This window comes from Myzus persicae, unplaced genomic scaffold, assembly GCF_001856785.1.
Source record: "Myzus persicae strain clone G006 unplaced genomic scaffold, MPER_G0061.0, whole genome shotgun sequence".
Taxonomy (NCBI): Eukaryota; Metazoa; Arthropoda; class Insecta; order Hemiptera; family Aphididae; genus Myzus; species Myzus persicae.
In genome coordinates, this window is record NW_019104477.1 from 255,375 (window position 1) to 280,764 (window position 25,390).

At 29.0% G+C, this 25,390-nt stretch overlaps 1 pseudogene; it reads right to left on the reverse strand.

The window, feature by feature from the left end:
• Positions 1-18,787: 18,787 nt before the first annotated feature.
• On the reverse strand, positions 18,788-24,614 carry LOC111042440 (annotated as a pseudogene).
• Between the last annotated feature and the right edge of the window lie 776 nt (positions 24,615-25,390).

A 25,390-nucleotide genomic window follows, 5' to 3' on the forward strand; every position in this document is an offset into this window, starting at 1 on the left:
ATAAAAAAGAGAAATAGAATAATACTGTGTGAATAGTATGACATTTATGAATATTTTTAATTGTTGTAAAGCTACTGCACCTGACAATTATGTAACTTACTCGGATATCTATTACCAATTTTATTTTTTTTTTTTTACATACAACATTATTGGGTTTTAACTACTTTTATGTTTATGTAGGTACATTATAAAAACATTCGAATGAATTTTCAATACAAAATTTATTTATTTATTTTAATACTTATCTAGTAGACGTTTCATCTGATCTCAGTAATTTATGAAGCATTTCAGTCTTAGTTTTCACTCTATTTTATGAAGAATTTCAGTTTGTCTTATTTCCACGAAAAACGTTTTAAATTCACTAACTTTATAATGTAATAGCGAAGTATGCACTACTAATATATTATGTACACATATTTTACATAACTAACTTACTTTTGCGAATTACTCAAACTATTTGAATATTTTTTTTTTCTGGGATGATGCAAAAGTTATAAGTTATAAGTTTATAAACAATTATGCAGTGTGTAAGGATACATAATTACTTATGAACTTAATTAACCCACGCTAGATCCCTGCGTAGGGTCTAATTAAATAATACAATTCTAATAAAATAATAGCCCTTTGAAATTGTAAAGTTCTTAAAATTCATTTTTCATAGTTGTAGCAGTGTACCTTTTAAAATATAAATATATTATATCCAAAATAAAAACAAATATTATTTCGAATACAAAGATATTTTTATTTAAATAAAATTGTATTATTTGTCAAATAATGAACTTCAAAAATAGTAAAAAAAAAAAGCTGGTACAATTTATACCAAAAATGGTTGGCTAGACCCCACACACTATATTCAGTGATTACCAAAGAGTGACCAATCAAGGGTTAATTAATAAAGGTACACAGTAAGCTATTAAATAGGTACATATTAACATATCATAAATAATAACACGATTAATGTAGTGGATATAATTGTATAGATGTACAATAATTACCACATTTTTTTTAAAACTATACCAATCGGAAGTATAGATAACTGTAGACTACTAATATCTTAGTTAAGAATGATATGGTATAGTACAATTATTGCTTTGATAGAACATTTAAATTATAGCAAGGGAACACACAGAAACGCGTTTGTCGACCGGGCGCAGAATCGAACCCTCCAAAAATACAAAAAAAAACCTGTTGTCGTATAATGTTACGGATCATAGCTGCAATCGTTATAATGTTATTCGCCTTATATTATAATAATATGCACGGAGTTCGATTTCCCACAATATATCTCCTCGGTCGGCCGTATCGCCCGTATCCGTAACGTCGTCGGACGTATCGGAATCACTCCGATCAGGTTTTGTGCGCCCCTTGTACTGTCCCGATAATAACAATATTACTATTTTGTATTATTTTTTTATTATTCGATTCACATTCCGCTGACCGATCAAACCCGTTCGACCGGAGACGGCAGGTACCGTTAGTCTTACGTTCGGTAGTCAAATTTCTCACGGTCCGAGCCGGTGCCGCTAATGCATTTATTTAGGGGATGACGGATACAGGTTTTCCGATAACCGATTTATGTCGTCCGATTGCCACAGTAAGTACTTCTTCTCGTCCAGATGTCCACCACTATTATAAATACTAATGAAATATGTGTAGTTTGTACTTATCTGGTTCTTTGTAATAACACATACCCCTATCCCGGGTTACATTTAAGGGGCACGGGCGGGTGCATACCTGCGAGTAGAAAAATCAGCTTAGTAAATGTTTGATTAAGAAAAATATACATGAATAAGCATTCCTAAATATTTTTGTAATAATATTGTAGTTTGGAAAAATGTTATGAACTATTTATTTATTTTATAATCGTCAACAATCTAAAAAATATTGTTACTGTCTTGTCATAGTGAATTTCTACAATCTGATAATGTTGATATTTGTACAGTGTAAGAACATCATAATTCAATGATAAAGTATGTTTAAAATGTCTGTAATGGAGAGATGTTTTTTCGCGCTTCCATCCAGAAATAGTAGGAAGACAAAAATGTACTTATATTAATATTTGCTCTTTTTTCGAAGAGCGAATAGAATTATTAACTTATCATTGTAATTTTGTTTGATAAATATTATTCAGAATCATTTTTAGTTAAAACCTATGTGAAAGTAATGAAAATAAATAATGAAAATGAAAAACATACTTTAATTTGGTTGCCGATCTGTTTCTTATGTATAAAATGTAAAAGAAAAATACATTAACTATTTAAACAATTTAACCATAAAGAATTTTAGAGTTATTACGTTTGGGGATGATCCTAATTCATCGGCTTTTGACTGTGAATAATATACTATCGACTTATTTTCGTCTTACCTTGGCACACTGCCCTAGGGAAGTTCTTGAGAACCTGGTGACGTGGATAGTTAGCGACAAGAAAAGCATAGAAATCTGCATAAGTTGCACATGTTTCGCTGCAGTAATGTCGTGTCGTTTCGTGTCACGAAGTGCGACCAGAAAACAGCTTGACTGAGAATCCCAAGCTGGCGTGGAGCAAAAGTCTGGTGATGACCACGTTTTCATCAGAACGACTTGCTCACGAGTAAAATGTTTACGATATTATTATATTTTGCATTGGATCCGGGATAAACGAGTCAATGATGAGAACCGGAAGTTGAGAAAACGATCGTCGGCTGCCACCGTTAGTGAGTTTCGTAAACAAAAGGAAGGTGGTCGACTCGACCTGGATATAAATTTAGGTGACCGCGGTATGCATTGTGCGTACAGTAGACTAGCGAGTGGGTAACCGTGAAAATGTCGGTAAGTCAGTCAGTCAGCCAGAAAAATGTCCTTTTTGTCCGTCTTATCGTTCGATTGTCGATCGAACAGTTTTCTCATCGTCATACTAGGCTGATAAGGCCGTCATTGTAGCTCCGACGATTTCAAAAGATGCGCCGACGTTCCCGTTGTCCTTTAGTTTAATTATATACAATAAAAACGCATGGCAGATATATAATCTGTAATCCGGCACATGGACTACCGATCATCGATTTCAGACGATACCTGGGCCACTGATTCTTTTTTAATTTGCGCTGTACCGTGCCGTGCATGTATTGTCGTCGCACAGCGGTCTGGAATATAATCTCAAAGTTGAAGACAATTAATGATTACAACTCAGTGATGACGAACTTTTTTATGATATAAATATAACATCATCTATTGCCTATTAGAAATAAAATTGCTGCCGAATAATATTTGGTGGCTAGTTTTTAACAACTGTTCTAAGAAGTCACACCCTACTCGCCTTTGTGTCTGTACTTTGACATCAAAATTATCATTGCGACATTGCTCCTCTTAGCTAGCTTACCTTTGATATTTTCAACTTACGAAAATGGCTGTTATTTGTGCAGATTGATAACAAACGGTTTGGATTAAGTAACTGATTAATAATTAAATAATTCAACTATATATCTGGGCCACCACACAGACGGGTTCAATGTGACCCATTATCTTCTCGACAAGTAAATACAAATAATTACGTGTATACTCTTATAGCAGATCGATAATATTATGTTATACCATCCCATTAGTATAATATTTGAATAATCATAAGACGTCGTGTATGCGTGTACCTTCTATATACTTAAATATAATATGTAAAGGCATGTTCCAGGAATATAATATTGTGGATGCGAATTACAAATAATCAATAATATTCTTACGTAGGTAACTTTACACTCACATCGGGTGCACTGTATAGCTGACGAGAGGTATATTATAAACTGCGGGGTACGGATACACAAATATGATACGGCCGGTTGGGATTCGAATACGCGTTAAAAGGTTAATTGCGTTAATGAGCTTGGTGTATTATACGATAATATCAAGGGGACGACCGGTTATACATAAAGTAGGTACGTATGAGGCATAATTTCTTTTCGATGGTAGGTACCTATGGGTACGAATAATTATATAATATGATATCACGAGATCGCCAAAGATGTTTTGGTAATATTAAACTTTGTCTTGATTACAAGCAATTTTTCTTTCATAATAACTTATTATAAAGTTTAACTTCATACGTATATAATGTTATATTAAAATTAGTATGCTACAAGACGTTTTTCCTTAGCAAGAAAAATTGAGGAATCATAGATATGTTTTTGGGTGTAGATCTATAGTGCGGTGGAAAAATATTTAATAGCATGCTTCATTTTTTTTTTGTAATTTGATTAAATTTGTTTTTGTTTTTCTATGACAATAAACATTGGTCCCTCGAAAATCGAGTACGAAAATAAAAAGTTGTACCTACTCATCCAAATACCAAAACACATATCTATGTTAAAAAAACCGTGTTCCCGCTAGATATTTATTTGTAATAATTATAACAACTGGAAAACACTCCTACTCTCATACATCAGTTACTTTAAACCATTATTTTAAAATTTTTATTCAAAGTGTAGGTACACTATACATTACATTTATTGTTTGGTATTTAAATAATTATAATTATGTTGTGTAATTTTGAAGTGACCATTGGCTGTCAATAAATGATAATTTTTCTCAATTTTCAACTATACTTCTAAAGAAAAACTTGTTTCGACAATTCTTATGCAAACACCACCGATCATTAGTATAAAACATAAAAAACATAAAACATAAATTTTTTTATGATAACTTTTTATGTATTTTATTATAAATCTTATTGCTTATACGCTGTATAGTCTTGTACACCCGCCAATTCAAGTTAATTGCAATAATGATAAATTATTATTATGATTAACAACCCCTCGCTGAATCTTCCTAGAAAACTGCGTTGGGCTTTCATGTTCTTGGCTGATAACAAATTACGGACTTTCTTAAATATTGTATCAAGGCAGCAGCAACGAAACAGAAGTGGTGAAATAGCAAATGGATTTACAAGCGGGGCGGTGGAGGGTTCGATGCAAAATCGTTGCACGGCGTCGACAATAAATCTCTGTCACGTCAGCCGATGAATAATAATAACAATAATAATAATAACTATTATTATTATTGTTATTACTTGGTGGAGGCTGCTGAAGCGATGATTTATATATTATCATAAACTCTGTCAGCTATAAGTCTCGTTCACCTAACGCTACCATATACTATTTGTATACAAACACGACTGCAGTAAATACGTGTTAGTTATAAACTTCGAGAATATCAGCTGTCGGACTCTTACAAAATTTATAATTTACGTATACCTATAATATACTGTGTAAAGAAGTGTGTACCACGAACCCCATCAAGTATTGTGGGTTGGAAATACGACCAGTTTTTTATTGTTTTTTTTTTTTATTTTCAACATTTATGACCATTGGAATTGTATGTATAATATTATACTGTTTCCGACTATTCACTTTAACTATCAACAACTTCATTGTTAGGTCATTGTTTTTATTTTAACATATTATGGTTTATTATCCACTTCACATTTTTAAGATGATACTAATTTTGTACTAAGTTATTAAAAGTGATAATAGTTTATCATCATTACAATTGACTTGAATTTTGAAGAACTAAAACGAGATGCAGAATTTCTTAAAAATATACAAAGCGTGCATTAATTGTTTAGGTATGGCAAATGGACAGTACACTTTAATTTGTACATTAATGAAATTAAAAAATATACCAAAAACTACAAAAAGAACGGTGTCAAAAAAAAAAACACACACATACACTGCCTAACTCTCTTCTCGGAAATCATCATTTTCTCTAGTTCTCACACGCAGATTTTCTGTCCACCTCTTCAAAGTGTGTTGCAAGAAGATGAAATATTACCATCTTACATTCATCTGCGTCACACTCACTCGGTACACGAATTGCATACATATACCTTATATATTATATAACGATACAGAGTTGCCCACACACACACACACAGACAGAGTGAGTTAGAGAAGGAAACGACGACGACGACGACGACGACGACGATGATAATGCGCTCACGGGGTTCTACGGGAATAATAAAACCCCACCGCCACTGCCGAGTGTTTCCTCTAGGGCGAACAAACACATATTCATCGGAGCATAAATGGAGAAAACAGCCGCCCACGCGACGGTCTTGTCGTCGTCGTCGTTGCCGATACAGGGGTGGAAAGGAGAATGGGCTCTTTCATTCTGCACGTGTACCTATATATATTTATACATTATACATAATTTGTACTTTCCTTTCACCCGTTTACAATTAAAAACAGACACACACAAAAAAACACACACACACACACACACACACACACACACACACACACACACACACACAAAAAAGACCGGTCGTACACACGCCACAGTCGTTTGCCCGGGCCAAGAATGCCCTCGCAATTAAATGCGTTTCGTCGTTGTCGACACACGGTTTTACGTATATAATAATTTACCGAAAAGGTTTTCGGAGCGATTTGTGTGTCCGGAATTTCAGTTTATTCGTTTTAAAATCATGCAGTTGGTGTATTTATTATATTTATACACACACAAAGCCATACAGCGTGTCCCGCCGTTTTTCTACTCCGATACGTATTAATATACCCGAATCTTGTGGAACTTCCCAACCTTTAAAACTAATCTAACCATTCGAATTTTTAATATAAGTGTATAATATAAGTGATTGGACATTTGATTGAATCAATAGTTATTTTTATACATTTTTTACTCGTAATAAACCCGAAAACAAAAACAAATTTAGATTTTTATTGATTTTGAGAAAGCTACTGACGTGAACGAACACTGTTTATACGGCATATAGGAATATATATATATGTATTATATATATTTTTTATTAAACTTCATAAAAAATTTTAGCTCAACAATTAAGTATCTACCATCAAATAAAATTACATCATACAGAAAGAAAAAAAAAATATAGGAATATTTATTTATACGGATTGGTTCATAATATAAAAAATAATAGTAAGTACCCGTAAATACGTGTGCATAATAAAAAAGACACCACTTAAACCTATAAGCAATAATAACTAGTCGAATTTTATCTCTAAAATAACATAACATTTACATAATAATATTTGATAGTGTATAATAATATGTCAATGTCAATTTATGCTTTGATTCTATGCAGATCGTAAACACTCTGTTGGATTACCTCTATATGAAGAGTAGTACGTATACTATGGAAGTATGAAGTATGAGCTCTTTAGAATTTAAAAACCAGTTTAATTCGAAATAACATATTTCACGCAACGATAAAGTATACAATTAAAATTAATTGCTAAAGAGTGTATTCAACGTTTCCAAATATTTATATTCTGATGTTTTATTAAAGAGATTTGCCAATTTTTGTTATTTGAATGCTACTAGTTCTGAGTTATATTTAATTTAAGATCCATTATATAACTCACAGTTGTCTCTAAGGGATGACACAAAGGCCAAAAGTTAAATTTCGTCCTGTCCAAAAATTATTTATCCTTTTAACAGTAAAAAACTACTTACCAATCACATTTCTGTTAAAACGTTTTCAAAACTAATATTATATTATATTATTATTCAAATATTGAAGTTATTTATTTTTTCACTATTTTTTTATTAATTTAATGAAGTGACATTTCGTATTAAAAATAATCTTTATGTCTAGCTAACTAATAATCAAATTTTAATATTCTAATACAATGTAATAACCTACATAAAAGTCAGTATGCATTTGAATTATATTACAAATTTAAAGAAAATAATGAATTAATAAAATAATTAGACTACTTTGAACAATATTTATACTACAACCTTATTTACGCCGTTGTATTGTAATATGCAGTATCGATATTTAATTAAATAACAATAATGTATGATATTATAAATTTAATATTATAATAATTAATAATGAAATATTATAATAGTATATTGTGTTGTTTTTGGAAAAATATGTTCAACATTTCTTTCTATTAATAGTAATATAAATAAATTATAAAATATCCTTAGATACAGATTCTGACTTAATAATACCTACTACTGCCTTAATATCAATAGTTTTGTCATCCAATAAACTATTATAGCACATTATAGCATATATATTGAAATATTATATTAACAGTTTATCAACAAATCGCAACAAAGATTTTATTAAACTTCCACTTAGACATGCTTTCGATAACCGGAACCACCTTTCGTGGGCCTCACTTTACCACGCATCACCCCCAACCACTACTAATAACAGTACTGTGCAGTGTCTTTTTTTTAGAGATAACAGCAGATAAAGTGACTAAAAATAAATTAACAGTAATTTAAAATCAGTTTATTAATTTATTGTATGTAAGATTTCGATTCTTCAAAGGTTTTAATTTGTACATATTTAGCGATTAGTTTTATGCTAAGCTAATTATTATACACAGTAAATATTATTTTTAGAGACCATATGTAATGTGCATAAAAGTAGGTTATAGATAATATACGATTACATTAAATATATTAAAAATTCTTATCTTAACAACCTGCAGATTAAAAACTTATATTATAGCTACCTATGTAGATATTTACTATATTTACTATAATATATATGCAGGTCTCATTTATAAAAGAAACAAGTTCTATACAAACATCAACGATCTTCACTCTCTTTAGTATTTTACTCTGCATGTCAATTCAAAACGTCCAATAACCATTAGTCCGAGAACTTAAGTATTTATCTTGGTTAAAACTTGAGGAGTTCTTCTATAGGCACGCATATTGCCCATCACTTTAATAGGAAAGTTTTCTCATGCGATAACTTCTCTCATCAGCCGAGCTGCTGCCGCTGGAATGCATTCGATTGAAAACCCTGGAAAATTTCGACAGGGGTGGTAAAGTTGATAAGGGAAAGAGGATACACAATATATGTATATATATATATATATTTTATACGTATGTGCGGAAGAGTGGTAAAGAGGTAGAAAGAGAGAAAACGATAAGGAGACACACAAGTAGGAGAAAGATGGATGGATTGAATGAGAGAGTAAGCGAGAACTGTGGGAGAAAGAAACTTTGACGGAAATGTCGTCAGAACTTTGTATAGAAAATTAAATCGCACGGTGTCTGTGGTAGTGGGTGGAAAGCGGGTCGGTAGCGGCGGAGGAGTGGATGGCATTTTCCATGATGGCTTCTTCTTAAAACCTACCCCACCGGTAGCCCGGAGGGTTGGTACGGTAAGGTGTTTGTCAAGGAAAGGGTGGAGCTCCCAAAGTATCTCCGGCATTCTTATTGGCCCAAAGAATTTCCACACGCACGCACACACGCGCCAGCGCACACAAACACACACGCACACAGTTACGCACGCACGCACACACATATTATACACGAGCTTGCTCAGTTCTATATAAGTATATACGATATACCTAAGCGAAGCACAAAACACACAGAGGGATGAGTTTTGCAGCCACCCCCCTCCTTCCTATTCTAGTGGACGACGTGTTCCGGGCGTTTCGTGTTAAATTAGAATTTCCCGGAGCCACTGTCTTTTAGCTCTCTTGACGCGGCATACAATTTAATAATGCACGCTAAGACGGCTCGAAAGTAGACCCGCAGGGATCCTTTGTTCCTTCCGAATAATCTCGTATACCTTAATACAAAACCCGAAGACATACACCCCTCTTGCACTACCCCTCCAGTCAACTGCTGAACGGGGTGGCCCCGGCACGTCAAAGTCCCACCACCCCGCCGGCATCGACATCGACGCCACCACCACCGCCACTGTCGACAGTGCGCCTGGGATGAAATTCGAATCCTTCCTCTTCTGCAGGCGCCGAAGGCTCCTTCGTATGAAGTCGCAGTCGCAACATCTCGCGCCCGCTTCTAATTAATATTTTGCTCGCCGTGTTTTATCAAACGGATCACAACCCCTCTCTCTGCAGTACTTTATGGTAATTCGAGGTAATATACGAGCACTGTAGCGGCTCCAGTGGCTGTTTAGTGACGTGGTGAATTATTAATAAAACGAAAAAGTGATAAATAATATTATTATTGTTGAGAAAATAGCGTACTACGATATATTATGTATTGAATAGAAATAGAAATATCAGTCGGTAAATAATAAAATGCTAAACGCATGTAAAAAATTAATTTTTTTTATATTATTTTTCGGTCCAAATTTGTAATAAAAATATGAAATCCGGTTACAATCAACTGTCGACAAGTCAAATAAATAAAATCGGTGATGTCGCTCTCTTGTTTATTAGGTGTCTAGATTTCTAGCGTTCTTATCGTCATTGCAGAGTGCGTGACTGAAAAGTACGTTTGCACTCAATGGTAAATAATAAATCATTATATACGAAAAACGACTCAGAGAATCTGAGTAGGGATGGAGTATTTTAAAATCTACTTCTATGAATATCTTAAATTTATTTTTAATTACTTTGAGCTAGTAATTTATTTTATATTAATGTAGTATGTATTTATGTGTATTACTATTATACCTACATAATATATCATATTGAAGTAACTAACTTTTGATAAAAACATTGCGTAATGCGTAATGTATTAACATTACCTATAGTATTATATCTTAATAACACATAATTGTTATTACTAAAATTCAATACCATAACATACCATAGAAAGCCGTCAATAAGTGCATGATATAAGTGGCTTATAATATTAATTTTATTCCAATGTGTATAAAAATTATAATATACACCTATGTAATGAAAAAAAGGTGGGCAAGTGGATGTCGCTCTGCTGTACAGTAGGTTACAAGTGGGTCACTGTATAATGGATGGTATTAAATTTGAATTCAATGATATAATATCATTGTATAAGAAAAACGATTCTGAGCGGAGGCGGTATGTCAGTCTAGGTATATGAACATAAATATTTTTAAAAAAAATTGACTTATATAATAAATTCCAAATTAATCATATCAGAACATTCAATATCCACTAGGCATTTGGTAGTTAAATGCGTTATACATCAACAACAAACCGTATTTTGTAGATTTTTTGGTTACAGTATGAACTATTTATGAGAATCTTTGTTTTAAATTTTCAATCCTTAGTTATAAAAACTGAACATTTTATAATTTTTAATTACAGTGATTAATAATTTTCGAGATTTTGATAAATTTTGTCAAAATTCGAATTTTAAATGCTTATTAAAAAAAAATTTGCCTATGTATTTTAAATATTTTACAATTGCTATTGTAAAAATATATCAGGAGCCTTGTATTAAATTTTCAAGCTTTTTCGCCCAATAAATAAAATTTTATTGGTATTTATAGAAAAAAAAACTAAGAAAATTGAAAATTGACAATGTCCGTAAACATCTCAAAAAGAGTCAAATTATTTTCAAAATTTTATCGTGTTTAGAAAATGCTAATATCAACATTCAGTGAAATTTTCAAGTGTCTACAGCCATTCGTTTTTTAAGTAAAAATTCCCGTTTTTCCTTAATTTTTCTTTTGTTTTTCACGTCGCTTTTGAAAACTACTGGGAAATGTTTACTTTTGACCCCCCAAAGTACCAACTAGATTCACTTTCCTATCAGAAAAGTTGCTGTTGAAGAAAATCGAAGCAGTTTTACTGCCCTAAAAGGTGATGACAGACACAAAAATAAAAAAATAAAAAAAAAAACAAAAAAAAAAACACACATCATTGTAAAATCAATACATTCATCGCTTCGCTCAGAATCTAAAACTTTAGGTTTGGTAATCTAGATGTATTATTTAATATTATTTATATATGAAGTTAAATAGTTATACTTATAAATGTAATTTATTATATTCAATAGGTAATTTTTTATGTTAAAATAATTATTTTTATATTTTTTTAATGTGTACATATGAACAATGTTATATGTTCATATCTATGAAGAAAGAATGATTATCCGGTGTAGAAACCACTTGATTTTTGTATAACATTTAATATTTATGGGTTGTGTATTTGATGAAGTTCTTAATACTAATGTTTAATAGATTTTAATGGGTTTGTAACTTTGAGTAGAATGATTACTGATTAGTAGTGTTTAGTGGCGAATTGGTTCACTGATTCAATTTCAAGGTCTGCGTGACTGTGGATTGTGAAGTGTGAAGTTTGATACATACTATGGTGCTGAAGAAATTATACGAAGACGGGAGAGTAAAATAAAAGTACCTATATTAAATAAAATAAAGTACGTAATTTGTGCATACATTCTGCATTGCCTGTGTTAATATTTATCTGCAATGAGGTTGTTCATGTTTATCTCATATTATGTTTTTACGTTTTACCACTCACATTTTGAGTTTTATCTTAACTTACCTAAAACTTACTATATGCAGTATAGTTATAATTTATAACATATTACGTGTCATTATGGATGTTGATCTACTTTTGAGATTTGATAAAATATATTAATTTGAAGCTCAAAAATATAATTTTTTTTTTACTCAAATGGTTGCTCTTTAATGTTCGAGTTAATCAAGTGTTATTTTTTAACTTGGCAATAAAGAGTATTTACTCGGTATTATATAAATTCTTATTTATGAATGATGTTGAAACATCTCATAATTGATAATCTTATTAGATAATTATTTCTCTAAATTTATTATAGCTAGATCACTCAATCTGTTTTGGGTCATAATCAAAATGATATGTGTTGTGATTTTTCTTATATATTCAATCAATGTATATCCATAATATTTATACATTATATAATGTTACAGAATATATGATTATTCAGTATTTTATACATTAATTAGTTATATTTTTTATGCAATGCTTTTAATTTTAACCAGGAGTGGCTAAACAACGTACTGACCAAGGCGCCCTGTACCTACGGGCTACGACCCACCTACTACATCGATACTATTAAGATACTTTTACAAAATTTAGGTAGGTATTTAATATTTCCTTTTTGTTGATAGTCTTAATACCAATAAATATAAGGAACATTTCACATTTTAATAATAAAAAATGACAATTTGTTATTGATTAAACTAACCTAAATTAGTTAGAAAAAGTAACTTACCCGGTTTTGATAATATCATAACTTTTAAAATATTTATACATTTTCTTAGAGAAAGATTACTTAGATAATTAGCATTCTGCATTATTTGAGTAGGTAACCAAGCAAATTACTAACTATTTCATACATAATAAATTGCTATGGAATATATGTATATAAGCACAAATGATATTAATATTTGTATTAAGCTATATTACATAGTTAAAAAAAAGTGTTTAGTTTGTGAGTATTTCAGTGATCTAAAGTCGAATACATTTTTTATATAAGGTACCTCTGAATTAAAAATAAAATAGAATAATTTACATACATATTCATTGGGTATAATAAAACAAAGTACAAGCTTTAAGATTTTTAAATTATAAGCTTGTTTTTTATTTTTATTTTTTGTCTGAACTCTGAAGACATTTATGCTAGAAAAAAAATTACGCATAAGCCCCCTCTCAAAATAATGTAGTATGATTCTAGATTTTTTTTCTTCTACAAGAAAAATTGATAAATCATATACAATGTGTAACAGATAGACCTGACTAAAAAAAAAGAATAATGCTACCTTAACCTAGGACAAATTTTTTAACATTAAATGTGTAGTGAATAATTTAAGAAATATACTCATGTCAGTAAATTTCATAAGATTATATTTTGAAAAAAGTTGTTAGGTTCCAAATTAATTTCACCAAAAAAATATTGATATTAAAAAAAATTCTAAAACATAAACTACTTTACTTAGATGATTGTTTTACCATCAAAATTGTTCTTACAATCAGATTTACAAATTTGCTATTTTTAACTTACCTATCCAAAAAAAAAATGTAGTTGAATTTTAATTTTTTTGTATTCAGTGTTAAAAAATAAAAACATTTTTTTTTATATTAAACATGAAGCGCAAGGGACTATAAATTAAACATATAAAAAAAATAATTCAAAATATTGATTATAACAAAAAAGTTATTGCATTAGTCAGTTCTTCATGTTACACCTTGGTATATGTTTATCGGATAGAGTACTCAGAAAAAAATATCTTGGGTAGCATGCTATTATATAGATTGATTTTTAGAGTTGTACTTGTTGATTTGTGTTTCTGTGGAAATAAACAAAGCGTTACTCAAAATCGGTTAGAGAAAAAAGTAGTAATCAGCCCACAAAAATTATCACTGTTAAAATACTCTCATCATCAACTTCGATTGAGATTCTTTTATAGAATTTTGTTGGAAATATTGGGAAAAACAAAATTAAAATTTATCAGTGAATTTAAAAATAGATAAAAAAAAAATTCTACTATTTATTACAATTTTAATATTATTATTAAAGTAATTGTTTGGTAATCTTGGCAAAGCTCATAATCAATGACTTATGGTATACTATAATTTATAAATTAATTAAAATTTAAGACATCCATTATAACACTTACTCAATGACCAGGTAACTCGACTATGGTTTCCTTCTTTCTCCCTTTTACATTCAGAGCAGAGTGATAAATGTATTGATTTTACATAATGTGTATTTTAGTTTTTTTTTGTGTCTGTTATAATTGAAAATTAATAGAAAAAATCCTTTGATTTTCAACATTAAGGTTTATTGAAAGTGGCTTGGTGTAGGTAATTAAAAAAAAAAAATTGCAGATATCCAAGTACGTCGTATTTCAAATGTTCACTAAATGTTGTTATGGTTTTTTTTAGCTATTTTAGAATTACCTAATGTAGTTTTTCGTACTTTATGTGTCGATATTTGTATTTGGTAAAAAAGGTTGAAAATGTAACACAATGTTCTCCAAAAGGTGTTCATATACCGTTCAAAAAATATTGAAAATACAATATCATTATCTCATGATTTTTTTATAATCATTAAATGTTAGAATTTTGACAAAATTAATTCAAATTGTGAAAAATTGTAAATTATTTTGTAGTTTGAAATTGATAAAATTTTTTATTTTTTATATCTAAGATTTATAACAAATTTAAAACAAGGATCCTAATGAATTTTTTACTTCTAATAACAACAAAAAAAGTTTAAATGAAAGTCACATTAATTTTTTTACGAGTATTTAAACTTTTTAAGTTTAAATATTTTTAACATTAGATATATTATCACTGTGAAAACTATTTCTCCACAAATTATTTTTGAAATTTACTTTTATGCATTTTTGTGTACCAGTGTATTTGTAAATGTACCGTCTACCAGTGCTTTTCGATTTATATCTGTGTACTTATAAATGTACTTGTATACAGTCGAATCACAAAAATTTTCAAATTATTTTGCAAATTAAATGTTCAATTTTTATAGCTGAGGGTTGAAAACATAAAACAAGAATTATCATTAGTAGTTCATACATGCATAAACGAAAAATTGTTGTTTGAAAAAAATATTTAGGGGTATTTGAAACTTCTAAAGTAAATTATTACATTTTATATACACAATGATTTTTCATATTTTTTCGGAAAAAATTAATTCAACTTACTGTTTTACTAAAATTAAAAGTATTTGGTGAAAATGTCAAGTATTTATTGTTATTCGTTTTTGAATAACGGAAAACATCAAAAATTGATAGATGAGAAATAGTTGATTTGAGGGTGAATATCCAATGTCTAAAAAACTTCAAACGCTTAAAAAAATGAATGTGATTTTCCAGTAAATTTAACTTTACGGGTAGAAAACTCATGAGGATTATTGTATTCAATTTTCAAATCTTAGATATGAAAAGAAAATTTGTAACTAAAAGTAGTATGCAGATTTTCGTAACTTTTATGAACTTTGTCAAAATTCTAACTAAAGGTACCTAAACTTTATAAACAAAATATTGTGAGTATGGATTTTCGATATTTTTTGAATTTATAATATGAACAACTTATGAGAAACCATGTATTTAATTTTCCAACTTTTTGAACAAGCAAAAATATCATCATATAAAGTACAAAAAACTACATTAAGTAAAAAATTTCATAATAAGTCTAAAATAGTTGAAAAAAACATATACAATTTACGTAAGAATTTGAAATAGCCAATAGGTATCTGTGGCTTTTTGTTTTTTTTTTTGTTACTTACACCAAAAAACAATATTGGTTTTTTAGAAAACTGGTTTTGCTTAAAAATTCTTGAATTCATTTATTTATTTTTCCGGTTTATTATTAAGAAAAGTTCTGGAATTTTCAATTTTTACCTCTCGAAAGTACCAACTCGCTCTGTTTAGAATCTAAAATTATATTATTTATTATGATCTGATGCGAAATTCGATTATGATAAATAATTATGAATGTGATAATATGAGTAGGTTTTATACTGTCATCCACCACCTCAAGTTCAATATGATATAAGTACAATTACATTTAGGTGAACGAAATAGACAACAATTATTCTGGGGGGCTAAGCAATTCAAGTTCCGCTTAGATACTCTTATGCCTGTGTACTTGTATCTGTATTTATAAGTACACAGTCCAATTCAAAAACATTTTCAAATGATTTCGATTTAACAATCTGTACAAATTTGAACTTTTATTTCAACATTCTCCATATTTTTATCTTCCTAAAACAAATAAAAAAAATAACTGGTGTAATTTTGTACCTTAATACCTGTTATCAAAGTTGGACAACATTTTATCTAGATAATTATTTGAATACATATTTATTCAAATAATGTTTTATTCCAATAATTTTCACAACGAATTACTCGAATAAAATAACGATTGTCACACATATATACGTACTTAAAATTAAAAAAATGACTAACGTGATAACTTTAGAGCTACTAGTAATCATAAAATAAAGTATAAAGTACAATTGATAAAACTAAGCTTTCAAAATGTAGACAATCAACATTTAATTTATTTATATAAATAAATAAGTAATTATCATAGCTTAATGGACATTTCTTATCTAATATTTGAATGTCTAATCTATTTATAAATTTTTGTATGTAGCTCAATATTAGTTTTGAAAATAATTCAAATACATGTGTGTTCGAATAAATTTTTTTCTAAATAATTATCTTAATGAAAAATTATTTGTATAATGGCCTACTCTGTAACTATACATAAAAACGATAAGAACATTTGAAGTATCTATGATTTTTGATTTTTGATAAAAAATAAAATAAATTTCTCAAAAACTGGTTTTTCGTAAAAATTTCAGTTTTGCCTCATTTTTCTCCATTCAACACGTATGGAAACTGCTATCAATTTTTTACTTTTGTACCAATAAGTTTCATTTCTACCAGAAAAGTGTCAAAAAACAAGATTTTTACTGCTCCAAATCTCCTATGAGTAGATACATAGAAAAAGAAAAAAAATATACATCATTGTAAAATCAATACATTCATCACTCCGCTCACAATCTAAAACAATACATGATTTATTGATGATTACAATTTTTTAAGCTACCTACATGTTATTACTTATATGATTTTATTTAAAAAAGTTATGTGGCATACAAGTTTAGATTAAAAACAAAAAAATGTACTAATATATTATAGTTAACAAATAAGAAACGATAGTATTCGTAGCAACTTAATTAATTATCAATACAGTTGTTGAAGTTTAATTAAATCACAATAAAAGTACTATAGATTTTCACCGAGTTTATTAATATTTTAAAAATTATTTAAAATTAGTGTTTTTTAGATGTCTAAATATACATTTTGAATATCTTATAACCAACTTAGGGTATAAACTTTTACCATACAATTATCAGTACCTACGTAGTTTCAATTTTTGACATTTCCTATTTTTCCTTTTTAATATTAGTATTCATTAATCAAATAAACTTAACTACAGCCTTATTTATATAAATATTTGAATAATAGTTGAAGGTTTGGCGGATTTAATAGTAACGGTGCTGTTTAAAGTAAATTGATTCTAGCCGGTATTAAAAATATCAAAATATAAGTATTTAGTATAGATTTATACTAGCCAATATTAAAAAGTAGGTAGAGGTACAAAAGTATAAATATTGTTAAAATATTGTCTATGGAATTTTAATTTATTGCATTGTATAATATTAAAATACACTTGGAAACCGTGAATTAAACGCGATTGCAGGGCGAGCTTTCCTAACTTTTTATTATAGCTACAGTTATTTAAGAAAAAGAATTTGTACTCATAGTTTTAGAATGCATTACTGAAAATCCAACTTAATTTATTACTTTAAAATTTAGTTGGATATTTTTTTAAGATTATTTTTACAATTTTTCAAAAATGAAATTTGTTTTTTGTTTAGATAGGTACAATGTACATGTTACAGATAGTATACCGGCCGATATTTAGTATGATTTTAATTAGCACTGATAAGTAAATAATTAGAAATTAGTCTTAAGTTTGAAAATGCATGACTATGAATACCTTATTCAAAAGAAGAAATTTATGTTTTTTAACACAGATTATCAAACCAACAAATCACACACAAAGAAAAATATAGTAATAATATAAGGATAAAATATAGCAATCCAATAATTGGGAATATTTTACGAAAAATGGTTTAGAAAATTTATTATTTCTAATACGATTGGTTTGTGTTGTATTTTTGCTTAGGTTTCTAATTTTAATTCATCATTATTTAAAAAAGAAAATGTGTGATAACTTAGTGGGATCTTTGATTGAAAATTCAATACAAGGTTCTTTATTTCAAAGTTTTTCTTACAGTGATTAAAAAATATGTAAAGTACATAGACATGCATTTATTAATTTACACTGAAGTTCTAACTTTGACAAAATCATATATTTAATTGTATATATGAAATAATGATTTTTTTATCAATTTTATTTATACATTATATTATATCATTGTCATAGCGGTGACATGATATTCAATTTTTTTTATAATTTAAAAGTTATTACTACAAATATAAAAATATAAAATACACAATAATCGTACAATTGTTTGGTATTCTTGTCATAAAGGTTTGGTAGAGCAATTTCGTATATTTAATTATAATAAAAAATATATGTTTAAATTTTAAATACTATCTAATAAAACATCATTCATTAATACACAATTGTATACATTACACATCGTTATCAAATTATCTAATTCTAAGTACAAATACATATACTATATTAATTTTTATAATTTTTGTACATTATTAATATTATGTGTGTATAAAATAATATAATTGTTTATAAATAATTATTATCGAAAAATAGTTATTATGTATCACAATATAATTTGATGTTTCTGAGATAACATTCAAATGGGGACGTCTTTATCATTTTTCAGACTGTCACTATTGTTCATAGACTTGTAATAGTAACTTTTAAGTCTATGTTTCTGTACTGTCAATTGTATGTTGATAGCCAATTTAATGTGGTGACGTACTATCCACTTTTTAAACTATGGTTAAAGTTCTAAAGCTTCCCATGGATTTTCTACATGAGTAGGTATGCAATTTTTTGTCGAGAATCATAGTGTCCACAAAGGGGAGTATATACATTTTAATGAGTCCACCATTTCCTTAATAATCATGTAATTGTATTTCTTCTGGGCTCTGACCGAATAATTTAATTTACATTTTTGGCTTATAATTTATATAATTATCAACTTTGATTACGATCAAGTTTAATTGTTGCTGCCATCGACTCAGTGAGATTGACTCGGTAGCCGCGTGGTAAACGACAAGTGTGCGGTAGACCGCATACGACAAGAATACTAATTGTTTTGGAGATTTGAGTGTACAGATACGAATTAAAGATAATTTTCTTGGAAACTTTAAAAAGTATATTATATACCTACAAAATACTTATCATGAATATGAAAGATGAGTATGGCGATAATTGGTATGCAGGTAACTACTTATTATTATCACTGATAAATTTTGTTAAAAACACGTTACACGGCTAATGTTATTGTCTCCGTTTTATAAACGACTAAATTTGTATTCAACAGATTACATTTTGTGTTGTGAGATTTAAAGTTTAATACTAGAGCAATGTCACTTAAATTTTAATGGGAGTTTTAAGAATTTTAAAATTATATTAATTCCATATTGAACTTTTGTAAAACGGAAACATACGCTTTTGTGGTGTCTTCTTAAAAGTATATTTTGTAATATAATGTGAATATATACATCTATACAAAGCTTTTTTAAATTTATAGACTTGTAACATACATAAATCAAGTATAATATGTATAAATCAACACTCATGTTTCATGTATATTTTAAACCTGTAGATGTTATAAACACTAAATAATTAATAATATTTTCAAAATCACTCGTAAGCTGAGTAAGTAGTTTGAGCCAAACGTGATTCAGGTGGTCAGTAATTTTTATATTTTATTAAGAAGCAATTTTCAGTCATAATAAATAACATAACAATAATTGTAATGGGGAATTTAAAGTTCTATGTTTATTTGCAGCATCAGTTTTCGTCGAGTGTTCTGATTTCGGGAGATGGCGGGGTCCTCGATCGTTCTGGTCACCACGTATCACGCAGATGGCAGCACGCAATGATATTGTCGGTATACTGGTTCCTGAAAATAAAATAAATAAGTAAATATAGTGTTTCGTTTATTTTCGAGTGTCCATTCCAAAGTCCTAAAGTTGACGGGATTGAAACCGTGGAAAAATATAGGGGCATTGATTCGTTTCATATAATATACCTATATATATCTAATACCTCATAATATGGTACCTGATACCTATAGTTTATTTGATTCTCTTGAAAAACGGGAAAATACAAATACAAATCTGAAATCGGCCCGTGGTTCATAAAAAAATAAAAAATAATTCGTAGCAGCCACCAATTATATCGTTACCATAATTCATAATTCATAATATTATATAATATTATACTTATGAATACCTGAACTCGGTGGCAACGACCGAATTTTATGTTAGAACTAACTCATTATTATTTATTATTATTTTATGATTAAATTTCAAGAATTTTTAACGATGATGCACTGCGAAAAATCTACACCAATAAACCATAATACCGTTATAATATTATAATTAATATATAGGTAATGGCGTAATTAATACTAGAGTATAAAGGCGTATACTCATAACAATATTTTTATAGAAATAGGTACGCTTAAGTGAAAAAAAATATTAACCTTGTTTATTTTATTACCGGTGTTAATTTGAATTTTTAATTCTATGATTAAACATGATCGAATACACTATCTGCTGAAAATATTTACACTGGATCAGTATGGATAATTTGTGGATTATTTTTGGTTTTTTTTTCGACATGTTATTTGTGAACTAATAGGAGTAAGCAACAACAGTCTATTATTTGACTATTTTTTTTATAGAATATCTAGAAACTTTTTTTGAAATAAATTTTAGAAAAATATGATGTATATACAAAAAACATTAATAAATGACGTATCAATTTATACATCCCTGACCAAAGAGAATTGGCTGCGCAATATAATAATATTACTTTGCAATATAGCAGCAACTTGGTACCTATTCAAAAAGTTCGGATAATTCACCGGTCTCGCCGTTTCGGTCGGCGATCGAATTCGTTTCGTTTTTAGGAGACATTCCGATTCGACGACCCGTTTACTGCGGTCCACAAACTTCGCTATAATACGAATGTATGTGACACTAGATAATAATTATTAAACCGTTCTATATTTTGGCCACTTGCGTATCGCTATAATAACGGGAAAACTGCCAAAGAGACGAGTAGAATACTGTTGTAACTTATTACAATGCACAATAATAAATTACGATATTGAACATTATCGCCTTACTCAGTGATGCGTAACCTTTTTTGATCCATGAATTATTTATTTCTAAGACGTGCTCCATGCAAAGATTTTATTTAAGTATATAAACAATACAGTATACACAATATATTTATGAAATTGTTAATTTTACACAATTTTAGTGAGCCCCTCGGGGTAGCAGAGGTTGCGCATCGCTGGACTAACTGTATTATCCATAGTGTTGGATATGACAAGTATGGTTACGAGTCAATAACGATGTTGACAATTCATCAAAAGGCGTTAGTTAGGAACGAAATATTTCTACGGAAACTCGGTTATTACCAAACTAATAATTATAATATATGCTAAAAACGTTTAAATGGTTCATGTAGTAGGTAACATAAACATATTAATATATTACACCCATAGTGATTTATTTATCACTCAAAAATCATTTTCTCGGTAAATGTAATTTACTATGTATTTTTGAAAACAAAATTTATTTACATATAGTTATTATAAATATTCTTCTTTGGGATTTAAACTTATAATCCATGTTGTTAGAATGCGTCATTTAAAAAAGTACACCTCAAAAATAATAAAATATTGATTCGTTTCTCAAAAATGTTGTGCTGCTAATTGTAACGACTTTAATAAATTGGATATCAATGTATGTAAACAAAAATTTACATCTATTGAAAAATTACTGTTTAGAGATCTTGTGTTTTATATATTATACCCATGTGTTCTCATTTATCACGATTTTTTTTAACGAAGAAGAATTTAAAAAAATGATTTCAAAGATTTCCAGAATGTAGTAAGCCACTTTCCACAATAACAATTAAGGTTTAAGAATATACATTACATCTTAGTAAATATAATTTTTACTATGCTTTCATTTAAAAATTGTAACTGTCGTTTATAAAAGTATCGACATCGATTTTTCTTAATTTTTGTTTTTGAAGATACCTTCTTTTTGATCAATAACCACTAATCCGTTGATGGAATACAATGTTAACTTATTATTATTAATAATGAGACAACTATAATAAATTACGTTAAATTAAGGCAATTAATAATAAGTCTCTTAGTAAATTTATTTCTTACTTCAGTCATTGTATTTCTGTTATATTTTTAGTATTTTCATACACACTGTGTCCGTGGGTACATCATTTTTTAAATAATATGTAAGTATTGAGGAATCTACAATATTGAATGAAATTTGAGATGCATTTATTCTTTTATCAAGAAATGAACTGTTTACTTTCAGTTCTGCTTGCCATATTCTTAATTTAGTAATAATTGTTGGAATTCATAATTCAAAACAAAATGTAACAAGTTTTTCAAATGATTGATATTCAAAAAAAAAAAATATTCAAAAATATAACGAGTCAAAAAATATTTGACAATCATCAGAAAATACATAATATTTGTCACTTGCATTAAGTAAATGAAAAACACCCCGATATCGAAATGACTAGTTATTTGGGATTATAAAAAACAGAGTGGAATATCTTCCATACCAATTCTCCTCCTACCACGAGAATACTTAATATGCCCTACGCATACAATACGTGTTTTAACGTAGTATCAATAGGTACATTTGTATGAATAGATCCTATAATAGGTAGGTACCTCATTTCATTAATAGCACTTAACATTATGGTAGAGTTTACGTGGGAGGGGTTTTTGTTCAGCAGTGCATACATTATTCACCTATTATTTTATATAAATGAAAATTTTATTCCAGAACGATAATTCTGTAAACGTCAATGAAACGTGCGCAAAAAATGTACTCAAGAGAAATAAATATATTTTTATTTGGTTTATTCGATTATAGAATCAAAAGCAATGAATATTACTCGTTTAACTAATTAATGGATAATTGCTGCATTCGAGTTTTTTATTTCAATAAATATAGGTTACTCTTAGAGTCTCTTTAATCTTAGTCTTTTCTGTACTGTAGAACAACGTTTAATGTGCGACGGAAACTTCTGCGTGTTTCTTCAATGCGGTCATACGGCAGTATCGTGAGTTCTAAGTTAAGTCGAGCAAAACGTTTTAATTAAACTAAAACAATAATTTTACGGTTTTTGCAGTTACGGAACAATACGATCGATTTCGTATAACTTATCAACATTATACTAAATATTAGTTGTTTCTAATAAAACAAAAGAGCAAGTTGTATTTTATAATTTAAAATTAATTTATCCCGATTTAGGTGGATACTAGGTATAACAAATTATAGCAGTTATTGAAATGCATTATTAAAATAAAACACTGTGTAGAATATACTGTAGTAATGAAGGCTTGTGCGTTTTAGATTCTGAGCGAAACATTCTGTCTTCATTTTTGCAAACACTTTTTCCGATAAAATCGTGTCTACTGGTGCTATGTTTCGGTTTAACTAGTAGGATTTCTGCGGCCGCAATAAAAAAACTACCAACAACCGTTGATTAGGTATATCCAGAGAGGTGTGATAATAAATAATTGAACTCGGTTCAGAATCGTTATTTGATACAAGTATACAACAATAAACATTCAATAACGTATCCAACACCCAACGCCTAAAGATCTGTATCTTGTTTAGGATTTTTTCCCTCGTAGTCTTATATACATCCATGTTCTGCAATTGATGTAGATATTTTTTTTTATGAATAACCTATTATATTGCAGGGAAATCTGTGGTGACTTTACTGTCTTGACGAAGTCATATAAATAGTCAAACATGAAAAAAAAAATAATAAATGAAATAAATACAAAATAGTGTTCGCAATTAACGATTTTAATTATTTCAACAGTAGCGAGCTAGTCTACGTCATGGAAGTCATCAGATATTGGGGTGGGTGTATTAATACCTCGCAACAGATCAGCCGAACGGTTTAGCGGTAAGTACGTAAAATGCGTAATAATAATAAAACAACAACGGAAATAAGTAGTTACCCACATGAAAGACAATGGTCGAATAACTCTCGAAGTCGCTGTTTTGTGGAGCAACTTCAACGGCATGAACGTGTATACTGTATGGGCACGTGCTGAGGTGGAAAAGTTATACTAAAAAAAAAATACAGCTTATAAAAATATGCAAAACACGTAAATCAGTATTAAAATCAATTAAATATGGCATTTTGAAAATCACTGGTATAGAGAAATACTTACCATCAACATTTCTTGTAAAAATAGTAGGTACCTATTGAAGATTAAGTGTCTTAATATCTAAATAATAAGCATATAGTTCGTTTATTTAGTCACGCAATATTGCGATCATATATATTATTTTAAATTGATTGTCTATGGTCTAATGAACTGGTTACGACTTACGCACTTTGAAAGGCCTTATTGATTGAAGTTGACACTTATTGGTTGACGTTGACAGACAGTAGATATTAGGTCCAAAAAACAAGTTCAATCGTTATTTTCGTATGTACATGTCTTCCGGTTTTTATTTAGTCCTGCAACATTAATTATTTGATTCACTGTTAAATTGATTCAAATATGGAAATAACGTCCATATCTCTGTAATTTGTCCATGAAGATGATACTATACCACTAACAAATAATATTTTAACACGATTTTAGTTAAGTTTGGCATACCATAAATAAACCATTGTGAATTTTTGATCGGCGATGTTGTGCCCTCGGAATATCATATACATCCGAATTGAATTGTTGTCTTTAAAATGTCAATAATAGATTCTAACTGTACCCACACTCAACTATATTCTATGACGAATGACTCAACTTTTTCTAATGACGTACATATTATAATCAAACATAGACGCACTTTGGACGTAAATTATTTGGACAACGTCCATCATTAGACTT